Genomic DNA, 19,326 nt, shown 5'->3' on the forward strand with positions numbered 1-19,326 from the left:
GTCGGTGTGGACTTGTTGGGTCGAAGGGCCTGTTTCCACACTGTAATGTAATGTAATCTAATCTAATCTTCTTCACATCCACTCTGACCAGGCCTCCCAGTAGCCTGTAAGGTTCAGTCAGATCCCGCCTTACCTTTCGAAACACCATCGGGTATAGACCCAGAGACCTCGTGTGACAAACCCTTCAGCCCCAGGGGGAACACGCTTGTAAACCTTCTCTAGACTCCCTCCAACACCAGCGCATCCCTTCCTTTGGTACAGGGCACAAAACTGCTCCCGATATTCCACCTGTGGTCAGACCAGAGTCTGATGCAGCCTCAGCAGCACGTCTCTGCTCCTTTTTTCTCGCCCGCTTGAAATGAATGCCGACACTGCATTTGCCTTCCGAACCATCGGATGAACCTGCATGTTAATCATGAAACAACCTGGAACTAAGACTCCCAAGACCCTCAGCGCTTCAGATTTGCAAAGCCTTTCCCTCGTTCAGAAAATCGTCTACCCGATTGTTCTTGCTACCAAAGTGCAAAACCGCACACTTGGTCACTTCTTTCCCCACTCGCCCTTGATCTCCACGCCCTTCTGCAGCCTGCCCGTTTCCTCAAAACTACCTGTCCCTCTCGCTATCTTTGTGCCATCTGCAAACTCAGCAAAAATGCCCGCCGTGGCCCTCATTATCGTCGACACCCCAATAAGGTCCCTGTCACAGCCCCGTCTACAAGGTATTTGCAGAAATTCACCAAAGTTATACACGTGGCCGGAGACTTTGGCACGTCGGGTCGATAACACAGGGCCCAGCGAGCCTGTGCCGATTCCTACTCCTTGTTTGGACGTGCTACTTGTTGCCCAGACGTGGTTTCAGTCCCGCCGTTCCGCCTCCCGTTCACGTGTCTAACAAGGTGAGCCTTAAACATAGAACATAGAAGAATTCAGCGCAGTACAGGCCCTTCGGCCCTCGATGTTGCGCCGATCCAAGCCCACCTAACCTACACTAGCCCACTATCCTCCATATGCCTATCCAATGCCTGCTTAAATGCCCATAATGAGGGAGAGTCCACCACTGCTACTGGCAGGGCATTCCATGAACTCACGACTCGCTGAGTAAAGAACCTACCCCTAACATCTGTCCTATACCTACCCCCCCTTAATTTAAAGCTATGCCCCCTTGGAAAAAGATTCTCACTGTCGACCCTATCTAAACCCCTAATCATCTTGTACACCTCTATCAAGTCACCCCTAAACCTTCTTTTCTCCAATGAAAACAACCCCAAGTGCCTCAGCCTTTCCTCATATGATCTTTCTACCATACCAGGCAACATCCTGGTAAACCTCCTCTGCACCCGTTCCAGTGCCTCCACATCCTTCCTATAGTATGGCGACCAAAACTGCACACAATACTCCAGATGCGGACGCACCAGAGTCTTATACAACTGCAACATGACCTCAGTACTCCGGAACTCAATTCCTCTACCAATAAAAGCCAGTACGCCATATGCCTTCTTCACCGCACTATTTACCTGGGTGGCAACTTTCAAAGATCTGTGTACATGGACACCAAGATCCCTCTGCTCATCCACACTACCAAGTATCCGTCCATTAGCCCAGTACCCCATCTTTTTATTACTCTTACCAAAGTGAATCACCTCACACTTAGCTACATTGAACGCCATTTGCCACCTTTCTGCCCAGTTCTGCAGCTTATCTATATCCCGCTGTAACCTGCCACATCCTTCCTCACTGTCTACAACTCCTCCGACTTTCGTATCATCCGCAAACTTGCTCACCCAACCTTCTAACCCCTCCTCCAGGTCATTTATAAAAATGACAAACAGCAATGGTCCCAAAACAGATCCTTGCGGAACACCGCTAGTGACGGCACTCCAAGATGAACCTTTGCCATCAACTACTACCCTCTGTCTTCTTCCAGCCAGCCAACTCCTAATCCAAACCTCCAACTCACCCTCAATGCCATACCTCCGTGTTTTTTGCAGTAGTCCACCATGAGGAACCTTATCAAACGCCTTACTAAAATCCATATACACCACATCTACCGCTTTCCCCTCGTTCACCTCCTTAGTCACCTTCTCAAAGAATTCAATAAGGTTTGTGAGGCACGACCTGCCCTTCACAAAACCATGCTGACTATCCTTGATCACATTATTCCTATCCAGATGTTCATAAATCCTATCCCTTAGAATTCTCTCTAAGATTTTGCCCACAACAGAAGTGAGACTCACCAGCCAATAGTTACTAGGGTTATCCCTACTCCCCTTCTTGAACAAGGGAACCACATTTGCTAGCCTCCAATCTTCTGGCACTACTCCTGTAGACAACGAGGACATAAAAATCAAGGCCAATGGCTCTGCAATCTCCTCCCTTGCTTCCCGGAGAATCCTAGGATAAATGCCATCAGGCCCAGGGGACCTATCTATTTTCACCCTTTCCAGAATTTCCAACACCTCTTCTCTACATACCTCAAAGCCATCCATTCTACTTAATTGTGACTCAGTACTCACATTGACAACAATGTCCTGTTCCTGATTGAATACTGACGAAAAGTATTCATTCAATGTCTCCCCAATCTCTTCAGCCTCCACACGCAACTTCCCACTACTATCCTTGACTGGACCTATTCCTACCCTAGTCATTCTTTTATTCCTGACATACCTATAGAAAGCCTTAGGGTTTTCCCTAATCCTACCAACTAAGGCCCTTTCATGTCCCCTCCTTGCTGCTCTTAGCTCTCTCTTCAGGTCCTTCCTGGCTACCGTATAACTCTCAATCGCCCCAATTGAACCTTCACGCCTCATCTTTACATAGGCCGCCCTCTTCCATTTAACAAGGGATTCCAATTCCTTATTAAACCACGGCTCCCTCACACGACCCTTTCCTCCCTGCCTGACGGGTACATACTTATCAAGGACACTCAATAGTTGCTCCTTGAACAAGCTCCACATATCAGTTACGCCCTTGTCTTGAAGCTTACTTTTCCAAGCCACACATCCTAAGTCATGCCTCACCGCATCATAATTTCCCTGCCCCCAGCTATAACTCTTGCCCTGTAGTGCACACTTATCCCTCTCCATCGCTAGAGTAAAAGTCACCGAATTGTGGTCACTGTCCCCAAAGTGCTCACCTACCTCTAATTCTAACACCTGGCCTGGTTCGTTACCCAGAACCAAATCCAGTATGGCCTCACCTCTTGTTGGCCTATCTACATATTGTGTCAGGAAACCCTCCTGCACACATTGGACAAACACTGACCCATCTAACGAACTTGAGCTATAGCTTTCCCAATCAATATCAGGAAAGTTAAAGTCCCCCATAACAACCACCCTATTACTTTCACTCTTCTCTTGAATCATCCTCGCAATCCTTTCTTCTACGTTTCTAGGACTATTAGGAGGCCTGTAAAAAATTACTAACAGGGTGAGCTCACCTTTCCTATTCCTAACCTCAGCCCAAACTACCTCAGACGGCGAGTCTTCATCCATCGTCCTTTCCACAGCTGTAATACTATCTTTGACAAGCAATGCCACACCTCCCCCTCTTTTACCCCCACCTCTGACCCTACTAAAACATTTAAACCCTGGAACCTGCAACAGCCAATCCTGTCCCTGTTCTACCCATGTCTCCGTAATAGCCACAACATCGAAGTCCCAGGTACCAACCCACGCTGCAAGTTCCTAATGTACCAACCCACGTTCCTAATGTGCCTGCTTCCAGCGCTTCGACTGGCAACGCGTTCCAGGCACCCACCATCCTCTGTGTGAAAACCTTTCCCCGCACTTTTCCCTTCTCACTTTCCCCCTCTCACCGTGAACCTGTACCCACTGACTCGCCACCCCACCCTTTCGATGCCTCTCAGTATGCTGTCGACCACTATCAGGTCGCCCCTCAGCTTCCGTCTTTGCAGTGACGACAATCCAAGTTTATTCAATCTCTCCTCACAGCAGAAGCGCTCCAGGGCAGGCAACGTGCTGGTAAACCTTCTCTGCACCCTCTCCAAAGCATCCACGTCCTTCTGGTAGTGTGCCGAACAGCATTGCGCGCGATATCCCAATTGTAGCCTAACTGGAGTTTTGTACAGCTCTTTGTACAGATCATTTATTTACACGTCACAAACAACAAAGGTCCTAGCACTGAGCCCTGCGGGACGCCACTAGTTACTGATCTCCTTTCCGAAAAATGCGCCCCGAGTCGGTTTTGTATCCAGCTAGCCGACTCACCTCAGATCCCACGAGACTCTACCTTTTGTAGCAGCCTGCCGTAAGATGTGAAGCGATCCAGAAGAGATTACTGACGCAAAGGTGACTACACTTAAATGAAAGTGCTGGGAATGGCAACCGTGATGGAACTCGCAGCCAAGGAAGGAAGGTCAACACCTCACAAAATGGTGGCTGAGAGTTCACAAAATAGTGGCCCAGGGACAAGCACCAACGCAGACACAAAACTGCCACTGCTGTGGAAACACATGTCAGGCAGCAGCAAATTGCTGCTGGAAAGAAGCTGTGTGCAGAAACTGCAGCATTAAAAAAGAATATATTAAGTGGGTGCGCTCGGGGGAGAAAGTACCAATAACCTGCAGCGAAAGTACAGGAAGAAATCCTAAATGGTACAAAAAGGGCAAGAAGACAAAAGCCCAGGCGCACAAACCAATGAGGTGTTGTTGTTACAGATACTGGCGATAGCTGCCGACGCCCCGGTCGCTCCCTTACTGAACGGCAAACCGGTAAGAATGGAGGTGGACACCGGTTTCATTGATACGGCTGAGTCACGTTGCGCTGCAACCTTCAGAAACTGAGCGAGGAACACACACAGGTGCTTTCACGGTGGGAACGTTCAGTTATACGGTCAGTCTGAAGACACAGCCTGCGCGTCAACAAAGGAAATCTTAGAGCTTTATGGGCAAGAATGTGGTTGGACAGAATCAAACTCAACTGGGCCGAAGGCAATCACTTGTCAAGATTCTGAGAGTGACTGATCAAGAATTCTAAAGAAGCACGCTATTGTTTTCAATGGGATAGAGAAGCAGGACGCCGGGAGCCTTTGATAAGGTTCCACGTGGTAGGCTGTTGGAGAAAATGCAGAGGCATGGAACTGAGGGTGATTTAGCAGCTTGGCTTAGAAACTGGCTTTCTGAAAGAAGGCAGCGGGTGGTGGTTGATGGAAAATATTCAGCCTGGAGTCCGGTTACTAGTGGTGTGCCACAAGGGTCTGTTTTGGGACCACTGCTGTTTGTCATTTTTATAAATGACTTAGATGCAGGCATAACATAGGTGGATGGATTAGTAAATTTGCAGACGACGCTAAAGTCGGTGGAGTGGTGGTCAGTGTGGAAGAATGTTACAGGTTGCAGGGGGACTTGGATAAACTGCAGAATTGGGCTGAGAGGTGGCAAATGGAGTTCAATGCAGCTAAATGTGAGGTGATGCACTTTGGGAAGAATAACAGGAAGGCAGAGTACTGGGTCGATGGAAAGATTCTTGGTAGTGTGGATGTGCAGAGGGATCTTGGAGTCCCATGTACATAGATCCCTGAAAGTTGCCACCCAAGTGGATAGTGCTGTTAAGAAGGCTGTTAGGTTTCATTCGTAGAGGGATTGAGTGCCGGAGCCGCAATATCATGCTGCAACAGTTCACCTGCTGCTGTGTGCTAGGCGGTTTCCTTTCCCTTTGCTCAACGACCTATTTGCTGAACTAGCCGGAGGTCAGCTTTTCAGTAAAACTGAGCCCGGTAAACCCTACCTCCAGATGAGTGTAGATCCTGAGTTTAAATGAATGAGACACAATCTTATTGAAACATATTGGATTCTTACGTGGCTCGACAGGGTAAATGCTGAGAGGACATTTTCCCTCATGGGAGTGTCTAGAACTGAACAGAATAAAGAGGCACCAATTTAAGAGTGAGATCAGGAGAAACGTCTTCTCTCAGAGGGTTGTGAGTCTTTGGAATTTGTTGTCACAGACAGCTGGCACACGCTGCTTGTGTGAGACTGACTTTGCTGCCTCAGCCAGAACTGGCAGCATTCTAAGTGCAAAAGAAGGCAAGGGGGTGTTGTGCCAGTCCCTGCGTACACAGCCCAGGTGCCGGATAATCTGCAGTGCTCCTACCTGCCTTATTATCTTTCCAGGCCAGTTCCGGTCAGCAAACATTGGTTTGTTTGTTCTACGTTTTCTCACGTGCTGTTGTCGAGTTAGTGCTGTCTCTTTGCTTTTCCCAGTGAGAATTGACTCTCTGAGTAACCTGCCTCTGACTCAGTCATTCGTGATAGCACACACGATTCTGTCGCGGCTCCGTGAATCGGAAAATGGCTGAAACTCACAGTCCTTTGCCTCGTTTTTCCGGTCAGTCACATACGTACCTATCGATTCCGCCTGCCCTTGCAGTCTGATGAAAAGCATGTGCCTTAAATACGTCCCGATGATTTTTGTCCTAGCTCACAGTGTTCTCGAAATCTCTCTTTCAAGTCATCAAAATCAAAACGACTGAACCCCGAGATAGCTTCATCCCCAGCAGCATGCAGCAACGTAGCACAGTTGACCTTCTCTTGTTTTTCTGAAATGTCGCTCGCGAGTATGAAAAGCTGGTGGGCAGCTACGGTTGCTGCGACTCCCAAATTCTGACACCATGTGGTGTGATCGGGGCCCGGCGTTGGCGGGAAGGTGCAGCACGCAGCAGGGGTCCGAGGGGATGACATTGAGAGCAAGTGTCAAGGTGCGCAAGAGACAGAGATGGCGAGAGAAGGATAGGGAGCGGGAGCTGAGCAGCCACCTTAGAACAGACGAGTTTGAATCGACTCACGCCCGGTTGGATGTGAGGTGTGAGAAATGAAGCACTTGGTACTCAAACCCATCCAGCAGACACAAAGCACCGAAAGCCTGAGTTATAAACATGAAGCTGTTTTTAGATTTATAGATGAGGGGTGCACCGTTCCCGGAGGTACTGCAATACCAGGTCGATGCGTGGAGTGGACGGAGCAAGCCCCTATTCCATCTCCCTGCTCCAAAAATCAATTTAATATATGGTCCCCAGATAAGGGACGTATCAGATATTAAACTGATAAGAACAGATTTTTTTTTTTTTTATTTCAAAATATACTTTATTCATAAAATAAATCTTTGGTACTTGTACAATTTGTCATATCGTTCATAAATATATACATTCCATGTCGTAAAGAACAGATTGAATTACTCAAATTTACAGTTATCCTATTTACAGTTCCCTTTATTAACCATCCAGTCTCTTATTATTTAGCTGTGGCTTCAGCGGAACCCACCTACTGAGTGGGTGCCCTGTTATATGAGAGCAAAGGAAAACTTCTTTAACCCCCAGTTTATGGGGTTACCATTGTCCATTTGACTGTCCTGTCTCTGGGGTAGCTGTCTGCATCCCCATGGTGTGCACGAACTGCTGGACCTTCGCTGGGCTGAGGTAGCTATCCAGGCCCTCACTGGGGTCATTTACCTGCTCTGGTGTCATTGAGCCAAGGCAAGGGTCCGCACCGTCCAGTTCTGTGTCTGACAATGGGACTGTCAGAGGATCGCAGCTCTCAGTTACCTGTAGTTGTGGGGCAGTGGGTACCCCCTGGTTCTCACTGGGTGGAGGGTGGACTTCAGGGGGTCCGTTGTTTCCTGGTTGGGAGGAAATGCCCTCCTCTTTATCTACGGCGCTCTGTCTCTTCTTCTGGTGGTGATGATGTTCTTTGTGCCCGTCTTCCCCATCCGAAGAGCTGGCCGTCCCTCCCTCGTGCAGCTGTCTTTTCCCCCTTTGCTCAGAGGCTTTGTGGGCGTGGCCGGATTTTCTCTTCCTGTTTATAACCGGTATCCACTCCTCTGCCTGCTCGATTAGCTCCTCCTCCATTGCTTCCATCTGCCCAGCGAGAGCTAGGATCAGCTGCTGTGTCTCTCCGCTGGCTGCCCCCTCCTCCACTCCAGCCTGTTCTTCTTTCTGGGTGCCACCAGACTCTGTTTCCCTGCTGTCTAGGTGGACGTTACTGGTCTTTGGGGGTCCACGGCTCGCCTTGCCACCTCCAGCCATCTGTGCGTAAGTGGGGCCCCCCCGTCTTGGGCAGGTCTTGTACACGTGGCCCGCCTCTCCGCACAGGTTGCAGCTCTTTTCTTCCTGACAGTCCTTAGTCAGGTGACCCTCCTGTTTGCAGTTCCTGCAGATGGTCACTTTGCAATCCGCCAGCACATGTCCCGACTTCCCGCAGGCTCGGCACACTTTTGGCTGCCCTGCATATGTCAGGTAGCCTCTGTTCCCTCCAATTGCGAAGCTCGAGGGTGGGTGAAGAATGTTCCCATTGCCATCGACCCTCAGAGTCACTCTGACCTGTCGCTTACTGGTCCAGATCCCAAAGGGGTCGATCACGTCGGTGGCTTCTCCCTCAACTTGGACGTACCTTCCCAGGAAAGTCAGGACATCAGCCGCTGGAACATAGGGGTTGTACATATGGATTGTAACAACCCGACTCCTCTGTGCAGGAAGCACACACAATGGGGTTGCCGACAAGATGGAGAACAGCGGCTCCCCTTCCTTCTCCTTGAAGACCTTCAGGAGCTGTTCGCACTGCTTCACGCTCCTGAAGGTCACATCAAAGTAGCCTGCCCCAGGGAAATCCTGCAGGCAGTACACGTCTGCTGCAGCGAACCCACAGCATCCTAGCAATACCTTCTTAATAAACAGGATGCGATCCACCGGTGTACGGCCCTCCACCTGCTTGACAGACACCCGGACGGTGTTTCGAACCCCCTGCCCAGGGCTGCGCGCAGCTGTTGAGGCCATAGCTCGGAGGTTGGCTGGTCCCTGAATTGGCGTTAGGCCGAAGCCAGCATGAAGATCCACCAATAGCAGGTCAGCACAACCAAACGATCCTCCAACGTCCAATCACGATCCAGCGATGATCTCCACTAGCTCTGATGACTCGCAACTCGACCCCCGTCCTGATAAGAACAGACACTTGATCTTAGCCAAAAGGCCGAGAAGCGATAACTACAATACCGCGGACTGCCTCAAGTCCCATTTGTCCTCCATGTTTTCAATCAGCTTGATTCTGTTCAAAGACTTGTAGATCACTGCTGACAGTTTCCCTGTCGCCGTAGTCCTCCCAGGATTTCTAACGAGAGCAGCAGGTCCGTTTACAGCAGTTGCTTTTTTTCCCCTGTCAGTGAACCACTGTCTCATGGTCATGTAGAGATCGTCAGTATCTCACCAATCAAGTGGGTCAGGGCTAAGCTTACGTGACTTCTCACGTGACCAGCACAGCGTTTTTGAGGAGGCGGTAACCAACTGCAGAACTGCACGCATTGAATGATACATTCAGCCTGTCATGTCTGCATCAGCTCTCTGCACGAGCAACTTCCCCAGTCCCACTCGCCCTGCAGCAAATATTCTCTCTTCAGATAAGTATCCGACCCTCCGACCAAAGTCACCATTGAATCTGCCTCCAGCACCCTCTCTCTCAGGCAGTGCACTGCATATTCTCACCACTCGCTGAAGATGCTTGGGCCTAGGACGCTACCTCGATGAAACGTGACACGTAGAGAAGAAAGCAATAGATTCAGCCGAGCCCTCCATGTCTTTGATGTGTGTGGATGTGCCTGCAGTTAGAACATTGCACAGTACAGGCCCTTCGGCCCACGATGTCGTGCCGAGCAGTTTTCTTAATCTAAGATCAACCTAACCTACACACCCCTCAATTTACTGCCGTCCAGCGTGTGCTCGCCGAGCAGTAGCTTAAATGTCCCTGACAGTTTGTGGGAGATTAGAAATGCAGTTAGAGATGTTGTTTTTGCAGATGGGTGACGGGGTGTTGTGGGGGGAGGGGAAGGGGAACATTACACAAACGGTCGCGGGATTCTTGCAGCATACCTAAGGCTAAGATTTTAACGAATATAGAGGTTTTTGTTTAAGAAATAGTTGTAAACTAAGAAATAACTTTAAAGTGTTGTAGCTGACCACAAAAGTAGCAGTAGGGGCATTTCACAATAAGCTTATAGTATGAGAAGGGGAACTGGATAAAATAGCAGACAGGCTGTAACAGACAAGGACAAGGACAGCAGGGTAGTCAGATAAGGAAAATTAGAGAAAAACGAGTGAGGTAATCGGCTTATGATAGGATGGGAAAAGGGAGGCGTGATTCCGCAACTTGCAAACTGAATAAGAATGCTTACATGTTTTGTTTTCGCGCGCTTTTGCTAGCCTGATTGCTTGAGCAAAACGCCTGTTCTTGCAAGGCCGTAAAGAATTAAATGTTCTTGTTTCCAAGGCTTTGTCTCAGGCTGAATTGTGAGTGAGTTTTGTTTCTCACAGTTGCCGAAGGGCCTGTTGTTGCGCTGCTCTGTTCGACGTTCTAAAAATCTCAGCTGTTACCAATGTGAAAAATCCCTGCCTCCCCACAAGGCAAATGATTGGAGCAGGTTCGAATTCTGACCGAAAAATCTCACTGTCAGGAAATCTCGGCTCGCTCACCTTTACGAACAGTACCTCTTACAGACTAATCCATCTTGTCTTGGAAAGTGTGAACTCCCATCCCCCAACCCACCTCGTGCAAATGAATAGCACGACGGGGCGGGGATGTGAAGATCAATTTACAGCAAATCAGCCTTTATTGGTTCGGCTCCAAACATTCCAATTCGGTCTGCTTCCTTAGAATTGCAAATCAAGATTCAAGAGTGCTAATTGCAGCGCTAACAGCAAGCTAATGGTTTGATAGTGGCTGTGCAATCAAAAAGCAAGGTCTAAAATGCAAAATAAAGCAAAACACCCAGTAAGCAAAACCTCAGCATCTGTGGGGAAAAAGCAGAATTAACGCTTTTTCGAGTCCAGTGACCCTTCTCCCGAAGGGTGCAGCGAGTTCTGTTTTCGTCTAGACATTACAACCTGCAGCACCACGCGTGGAGTCAGTGATCAACTGCACCTTCACTCTATTGGTAGCCACTGAGCACGTACATCGATGCTTGCATCAGGACGAGACGAAACCTGAACCAAACGGACGGAGGCTCCGAAGCTCTCTGCCACCCTCTCACCTTCAATGCGCACTTGGATCCATCCGGCTGCTCCGCATCAGGAAGCATCAATGGGGCGGCCTCAATCAACAGATGGGAATCAGAAAGCTTCCCCACACAGTCACACAGTACAGAAGAGGCCCTTTGGCCCTCCGAGTCCGCACTGACAAAGCTACTCTAAGTCTGCTCTAGTCCCACTTTCCAGCACTTGGTCCGTAGCCAGGAAAGGTTATGACATTTCCAGTGCTCATCCAAGTAGTTTTTCAAGGTTTTGAGGTTCCCCGCCTCGCTACCCTCCCAAGCAGTGCATTCCAGACCGCCGCCACCCTCTGGGAAACAACTGCTTTCTGTCATGACCGCAAGACCACGGAAGGTCTGACGGCCCATAAGACGTAGGAGCAGAATCGGGCCATTCGGCCCACGCTCCGCCATTCGGTCGTGGCTCACAGGTTTCTCAACCCCGATTCTCCTGCCCTCTCCCCACAACCCTTGATCCCCTTATAATCAAGAACCTCTCTATCTCTGTCTTAAATGCAACCTCATCTCAGCCTGAAGGGACGACCCTTCACCCTGAGGCTGTACTTCCAGGTCCTCGTCTCGCCTACTAGTGGGATCATCGGGTTCAATTCCCGCCTCAGGCGACTGACTGTGTGGAGTTTGCACGTTCTCCCCGTGCCTGCGTGGGTTTCCTCCGGGTGCTCCGGTTTCCTCCCACAGTCCAAAGATGTGCAGGTCAGGTGAATTGGCCATGCTAAATTGCCCGTAGTGTTAGGTAAGGGGCAAATGTAGGGGTATGGGTGGGTTGCGCTTCGGCGGGTCGGTGTGGACTTGTTGGGTCGAAGGGCCTGTTTCCACACTGTAATGTAATGTAATCTAATCTAATCTTCTTCACATCCACTCTGACCAGGCCTCCCAGTAGCCTGTAAGGTTCAGTCAGATCCCGCCTTACCTTTCGAAACACCATCGGGTATAGACCCAGAGACCTCGTGTGACAAACCCTTCAGCCCCAGGGGGAACACGCTTGTAAACCTTCTCTAGACTCCCTCCAACACCAGCGCATCCCTTCCTTTGGTACAGGGCACAAAACTGCTCCCGATATTCCACCTGTGGTCAGACCAGAGTCTGATGCAGCCTCAGCAGCACGTCTCTGCTCCTTTTTTCTCGCCCGCTTGAAATGAATGCCGACACTGCATTTGCCTTCCGAACCATCGGATGAACCTGCATGTTAATCATGAAACAACCTGGAACTAAGACTCCCAAGACCCTCAGCGCTTCAGATTTGCAAAGCCTTTCCCTCGTTCAGAAAATCGTCTACCCGATTGTTCTTGCTACCAAAGTGCAAAACCGCACACTTGGTCACTTCTTTCCCCACTCGCCCTTCATCTCCACGCCCTTCTGCAGCCTGCCCGTTTCCTCAAAACTACCTGTCCCTCTCGCTATCTTTGTGCCATCTGCAAACTCAGCAAAAATGCCCGCCGTGGCCCTCATTATCGTCGACACCCCAATAAGGTCCCTGTCACAGCCCCGTCTACAAGGTATTTGCAGAAATTCACCAAAGTTATACACGTGGCCGGAGACTTTGGCACGTCGGGTCGATAACACAGGGCCCAGCGAGCCTGTGCCGATTCCTACTCCTTGTTTGGACGTGCTACTTGTTGCCCAGACGTGGTTTCAGTCCCGCCGTTCCGCCTCCCGTTCACGTGTCTAACAAGGTGAGCCTTAAACATAGAACATAGAAGAATACAGCGCAGTACAGGCCCTTCGGCCCTCGATGTTGCGCCGATCCAAGCCCACCTAACCTACACTAGCCCACTATCCTCCATATGCCTATCCAATGCCTGCTTAAATGCCCATAATGAGGGAGAGTCCACCACTGCTACTGGCAGGGCATTCCATGAACTCACGACTCGCTGAGTAAAGAACCTACCCCTAACATCTGTCCTATACCTACCCCCCCTTAATTTAAAGCTATGCCCCCTTGGAAAAAGATTCTCACTGTCGACCCTATCTAAACCCCTAATCATCTTGTACACCTCTATCAAGTCACCCCTAAACCTTCTTTTCTCCAATGAAAACAACCCCAAGTGCCTCAGCCTTTCCTCATATGATCTTTCTACCATACCAGGCAACATCCTGGTAAACCTCCTCTGCACCCGTTCCAGTGCCTCCACATCCTTCCTATAGTATGGCGACCAAAACTGCACACAATACTCCAGATGCGGACGCACCAGAGTCTTATACAACTGCAACATGACCTCAGTACTCCGGAACTCAATTCCTCTACCAATAAAAGCCAGTACGCCATATGCCTTCTTCACCGCACTATTTACCTGGGTGGCAACTTTCAAAGATCTGTGTACATGGACACCAAGATCCCTCTGCTCATCCACACTACCAAGTATCCGTCCATTAGCCCAGTACCCCATCTTTTTATTACTCTTACCAAAGTGAATCACCTCACACTTAGCTACATTGAATGCCATTTGCCACCTTTCTGCCCAGTTCTGCAGCTTATCTATATCCCGCTGTAACCTGCCACATCCTTCCTCACTGTCTACAACTCCTCCGACTTTCGTATCATCCGCAAACTTGCTCACCCAACCTTCTAACCCCTCCTCCAGGTCATTTATAAAAATGACAAACAGCAATGGTCCCAAAACAGATCCTTGCGGAACACCGCTAGTGACGGCACTCCAAGATGAACCTTTGCCATCAACTACTACCCTCTGTCTTCTTCCAGCCAGCCAACTCCTAATCCAAACCTCCAACTCACCCTCAATGCCATACCTCCGTGTTTTTTGCAGTAGTCCACCATGAGGAACCTTATCAAACGCCTTACTAAAATCCATATACACCACATCTACCGCTTTCCCCTCGTTCACCTCCTTAGTCACCTTCTCAAAGAATTCAATAAGGTTTGTGAGGCACGACCTGCCCTTCACAAAACCATGCTGACTATCCTTGATCACATTATTCCTATCCAGATGTTCATAAATCCTATCCCTTAGAATTCTCTCTAAGATTTTGCCCACAACAGAAGTGAGACTCACCAGCCAATAGTTACTAGGGTTATCCCTACTCCCCTTCTTGAACAAGGGAACCACATTTGCTAGCCTCCAATCTTCTGGCACTACTCCTGTAGACAACGAGGACATAAAAATCAAGGCCAATGGCTCTGCAATCTCCTCCCTTGCTTCCCGGAGAATCCTAGGATAAATGCCATCAGGCCCAGGGGACCTATCTATTTTCACCCTTTCCAGAATTTCCAACACCTCTTCTCTACATACCTCAAAGCCATCCATTCTACTTAATTGTGACTCAGTACTCACATTGACAACAATGTCCTGTTCCTGATTGAATACTGACGAAAAGTATTCATTCAATGTCTCCCCAATCTCTTCAGCCTCCACACGCAACTTCCCACTACTATCCTTGACTGGACCTATTCCTACCCTAGTCATTCTTTTATTCCTGACATACCTATAGAAAGCCTTAGGGTTTTCCCTAATCCTACCAACTAAGGCCCTTTCATGTCCCCTCCTTGCTGCTCTTAGCTCTCTCTTCAGGTCCTTCCTGGCTACCGTATAACTCTCAATCGCCCCAATTGAACCTTCACGCCTCATCTTTACATAGGCCGCCCTCTTCCATTTAACAAGGGATTCCAATTCCTTATTAAACCACGGCTCCCTCACACGACCCTTTCCTCCCTGCCTGACGGGTACATACTTATCAAGGACACTCAATAGTTGCTCCTTGAACAAGCTCCACATATCAGTTACGCCCTTGTCTTGAAGCTTACTTTTCCAAGCCACACATCCTAAGTCATGCCTCACCGCATCATAATTTCCCTGCCCCCAGCTATAACTCTTGCCCTGTAGTGCACACTTATCCCTCTCCATCGCTAGAGTAAAAGTCACCGAATTGTGGTCACTGTCCCCAAAGTGCTCACCTACCTCTAATTCTAACACCTGGCCTGGTTCGTTACCCAGAACCAAATCCAGTATGGCCTCACCTCTTGTTGGCCTATCTACATATTGTGTCAGGAAACCCTCCTGCACACATTGGACAAACACTGACCCATCTAACGAACTTGAGCTATAGCTTTCCCAATCAATATCAGGAAAGTTAAAGTCCCCCATAACAACCACCCTATTACTTTCACTCTTCTCTTGAATCATCCTCGCAATCCTTTCTTCTACGTTTCTAGGACTATTAGGAGGCCTGTAAAAAATTACTAACAGGGTGAGCTCACCTTTCCTATTCCTAACCTCAGCCCAAACTACCTCAGACGGCGAGTCTTCATCCATCGTCTTTTCCACAGCTGTAATACTATCTTTGACAAGCAATGCCACACCTCCCCCTCTTTTACCCCCACCTCTGACCCTACTAAAACATTTAAACCCTGGAACCTGCAACAGCCAATCCTGTCCCTGTTCTACCCATGTCTCCGTAATAGCCACAACATCGAAGTCCCAGGTACCAACCCACGCTGCAAGTTCCTAATGTACCAACCCACGTTCCTAATGTGCCTGCTTCCAGCGCTTCGACTGGCAACGCGTTCCAGGCACCCACCATCCTCTGTGTGAAAACCTTTCCCCGCACTTTTCCCTTCTCACTTTCCCCCTCTCACCGTGAACCTGTACCCACTGACTCGCCACCCCACCCTTTCGATGCCTCTCAGTATGCTGTCGACCACTATCAGGTCGCCCCTCAGCTTCCGTCTTTGCAGTGACGACAATCCAAGTTTATTCAACCTCTCCTCACAGCAGAAGCGCTCCAGGGCAGGCAACGTGCTGGTAAACCTTCTCTGCACCCTCTCCAAAGCATCCACGTCCTTCTGGTAGTGTGCCGAACAGCATTGCGCGCGATATCCCAATTGTAGCCTAACTGGAGTTTTGTACAGCTCTTTGTACAGATCATTTATTTACACGTCACAAACAACAAAGGTCCTAGCACTGAGCCCTGCGGGACGCCACTAGTTACTGATCTCCTTTCCGAAAAATGCGCCCCGAGTCGGTTTTGTATCCAGCTAGCCGACTCACCTCAGATCCCACGAGACTCTACCTTTTGTAGCAGCCTGCCGTAAGATGTGAAGCGATCCAGAAGAGATTACTGACGCAAAGGTGACTACACTTAAATGAAAGTGCTGGGAATGGCAACCGTGATGGAACTCGCAGCCAAGGAAGGTCAACACCTCACAAAATGGTGGCTGAGAGTTCACAAAATGGTGGCCCAGGGACAAGCACCAACGCAGACACAAAACTGCCACTGCTGTGGAAACACATGTCAGGCAGCAGCAAATTGCTGCTGGAAAGAAGCTGTGTGCAGAAACTGCAGCATTAAAAAAGAATATATTAAGTGGGTGCGCTCGGGGGAGAAAGTACCAATAACCTGCAGCGAAAGTACAGGAAGAAATCCTAAATGGTACAAAAAGGGCAAGAAGACAAAAGCCCAGGCGCACAAACCAATGAGGTGTTGTTGTTACAGATACTGGCGATAGCTGCCGACGCCCCGGTCGCTCCCTTACTGAACGGCAAACCGGTAAGAATGGAGGTGGACACCGGTTTCATTGATACGGCTGAGTCACGTTGCGCTGCAACCTTCAGAAACTGAGCGAGGAACACACACAGGTGCTTTCACGGTGGGAACGTTCAGTTATACGGTCAGTCTGAAGACACAGCCTGCGCGTCAACAAAGGAAATCTTAGAGCTTTATGGGCAAGAATGTGGTTGGACAGAATCAAACTCAACTGGGCCGAAGGCAATCACTTGTCAAGATTCTGAGAGTGACTGATCAAGAATTCTAAAGAAGCACGCTATTGTTTTCAATGGGATAGAGAAGCAGGACGCCGGGAGCCTTTGATAAGGTTCCACGTGGTAGGCTGTTGGAGAAAATGCAGAGGCATGGAACTGAGGGTGATTTAGCAGCTTGGCTTAGAAACTGGCTTTCTGAAAGAAGGCAGCGGGTGGTGGTTGATGGAAAATATTCAGCCTGGAGTCCGGTTACTAGTGGTGTGCCACAAGGGTCTGTTTTGGGACCACTGCTGTTTGTCATTTTTATAAATGACTTAGATGCAGGCATAACATAGGTGGATGGATTAGTAAATTTGCAGACGACGCTAAAGTCGGTGGAGTGGTGGTCAGTGTGGAAGAATGTTACAGGTTGCAGGGGGACTTGGATAAACTGCAGAATTGGGCTGAGAGGTGGCAAATGGAGTTCAATGCAGCTAAATGTGAGGTGATGCACTTTGGGAAGAATAACAGGAAGGCAGAGTACTGGGTCGATGGAAAGATTCTTGGTAGTGTGGATGTGCAGAGGGATCTTGGAGTCCCATGTACATAGATCCCTGAAAGTTGCCACCCAAGTGGATAGTGCTGTTAAGAAGGCTGTTAGGTCTCATTCGTAGAGGGATTGAGTGCCGGAGCCGCAATATCATGCTGCAACAGTTCACCTGCTGCTGTGTGCTAGGCGGTTTCCTTTCCCTTTGCTCAACGACCTATTTGCTGAACTAGCCGGAGGTCAGCTTTTCAGTAAAACTGAGCCCGGTAAACCCTACCTCCAGATGAGTGTAGATCCTGAGTTTAAATGAATGAGACACAATCTTATTGAAACATATTGGATTCTTACGTGGCTCGACAGGGTAAATGCTGAGAGGACATTTTCCCTCATGGGAGTGTCTAGAACTGAACAGAATAAAGAGGCACCAATTTAAGAGTGAGATCAGGAGAAACGTCTTCTCTCAGAGGGTTGTGAGTCTTTGGAATTTGTTGTCACAGACAGCTGGCACACGCTGCTTGTGTGAGACTGACTTTGCTGCCTCAGCCAGAACTGGCAGCATTCTAAGTGCAAAAGAAGGCAAGGGGGTGTTGTGCCAGTCCCTGCGTACACAGCCCAGGTGCCGGATAATCTGCAGTGCTCCTACCTGCCTTATTATCTTTCCAGGCCAGTTCCGGTCAGCAAACATTGGTTTGTTTGTTCTACGTTTTCTCACGTGCTGTTGTCGAGTTAGTGCTGTCTCTTTGCTTTTCCCAGTGAGAATTGACTCTCTGAGTAACCTGCCTCTGACTCAGTCATTCGTGATAGCACACACGATTCTGTCGCGGCTCCGTGAATCGGAAAATGGCTGAAACTCACAGTCCTTTGCCTCGTTTTTCCGGTCAGTCACATACGTACCTATCGATTCCGCCTGCCCTTGCAGTCTGATGAAAAGCATGTGCCTTAAATACGTCCCGATGATTTTTGTCCTAGCTCACAGTGTTCTCGAAATCTCTCTTTCAAGTCATCAAAATCAAAACGACTGAACCCCGAGATAGCTTCATCCCCAGCAGCATGCAGCAACGTAGCACAGTTGACCTTCTCTTGTTTTTCTGAAATGTCGCTCGCGAGTATGAAAAGCTGGTGGGCAGCTACGGTTGCTGCGACTCCCAAATTCTGACACCATGTGGTGTGATCGGGGCCCGGCGTTGGCGGGAAGGTGCAGCACGCAGCAGGGGTCCGAGGGGATGACATTGAGAGCAAGTGTCAAGGTGCGCAAGAGACAGAGATGGCGAGAGAAGGATAGGGAGCGGGAGCTGAGCAGCCACCTTAGAACAGACGAGTTTGAATCGACTCACGCCCGGTTGGATGTGAGGTGTGAGAAATGAAGCACTTGGTACTCAAACCCATCCAGCAGACACAAAGCACCGAAAGCCTGAGTTATAAACATGAAGCTGTTTTTAGATTTATAGATGAGGGGTGCACCGTTCCCGGAGGTACTGCAATACCAGGTCGATGCGTGGAGTGGACGGAGCAAGCCCCTATTCCATCTCCCTGCTCCAAAAATCAATTTAATATATGGTCCCCAGATAAGGGACGTATCAGATATTAAACTGATAAGAACAGATTTTTTTTAATTTCAAAATATACTTTATTCATATAAATAAATCTTTGGTACTTGTACAATTTGTCATATCGTTCATACATATATACATTCCATGTCGTAAAGAACAGATTGAATTGCTCAAATTTACAGTTATCCTAAATACAGTTCCCTTCATTAACCATCCAGTCTCTTATTATTTAGCTGTGGCTTCAGCGGAACCCACCTACTGAGTGGGTGCCCTGTTATATGAGAGCAAAGGAAAACTTCTTTAACCCCCAGTTTATGGGGTTACCCTTGTCCATTTGACTGTCCTGTCTCTGGGGTAGCTATCTGCATCCCCATGGTGTGCACGAACTGCTGGACCTTCTCTGGGCTGAGGTAGCTATCCAGGCCCTCACTGGGGTCCTTTACCTGCTCTGGTGTCATTGAGCCAAGGCAAGGGTCCGCACCGTCCAGTTC

The 19,326-nt window shown here is 49.0% G+C and overlaps 2 pseudogenes; both read right to left on the minus strand.

Annotated features, from left to right (window-relative positions):
• Positions 1 to 6,917: 6,917 nt before the first annotated feature.
• On the minus strand, positions 6,918 to 7,096 carry LOC148142217 (U2 spliceosomal RNA; annotated as a pseudogene).
• Positions 7,097 to 18,735: 11,639 nt separating this feature from the next.
• LOC148142218 (U2 spliceosomal RNA) lies at positions 18,736 to 18,909 on the minus strand (annotated as a pseudogene).
• Between the last annotated feature and the right edge of the window lie 417 nt (positions 18,910 to 19,326).

Source organism: Chiloscyllium plagiosum, unplaced genomic scaffold, assembly GCF_037043375.1.
Source record: "Chiloscyllium plagiosum isolate Xiang-an unplaced genomic scaffold, Cpla_swu_hap1 HiC_scaffold_30, whole genome shotgun sequence".
Lineage (NCBI taxonomy): Eukaryota > Metazoa > Chordata > Chondrichthyes > Orectolobiformes > Hemiscylliidae > Chiloscyllium > Chiloscyllium plagiosum.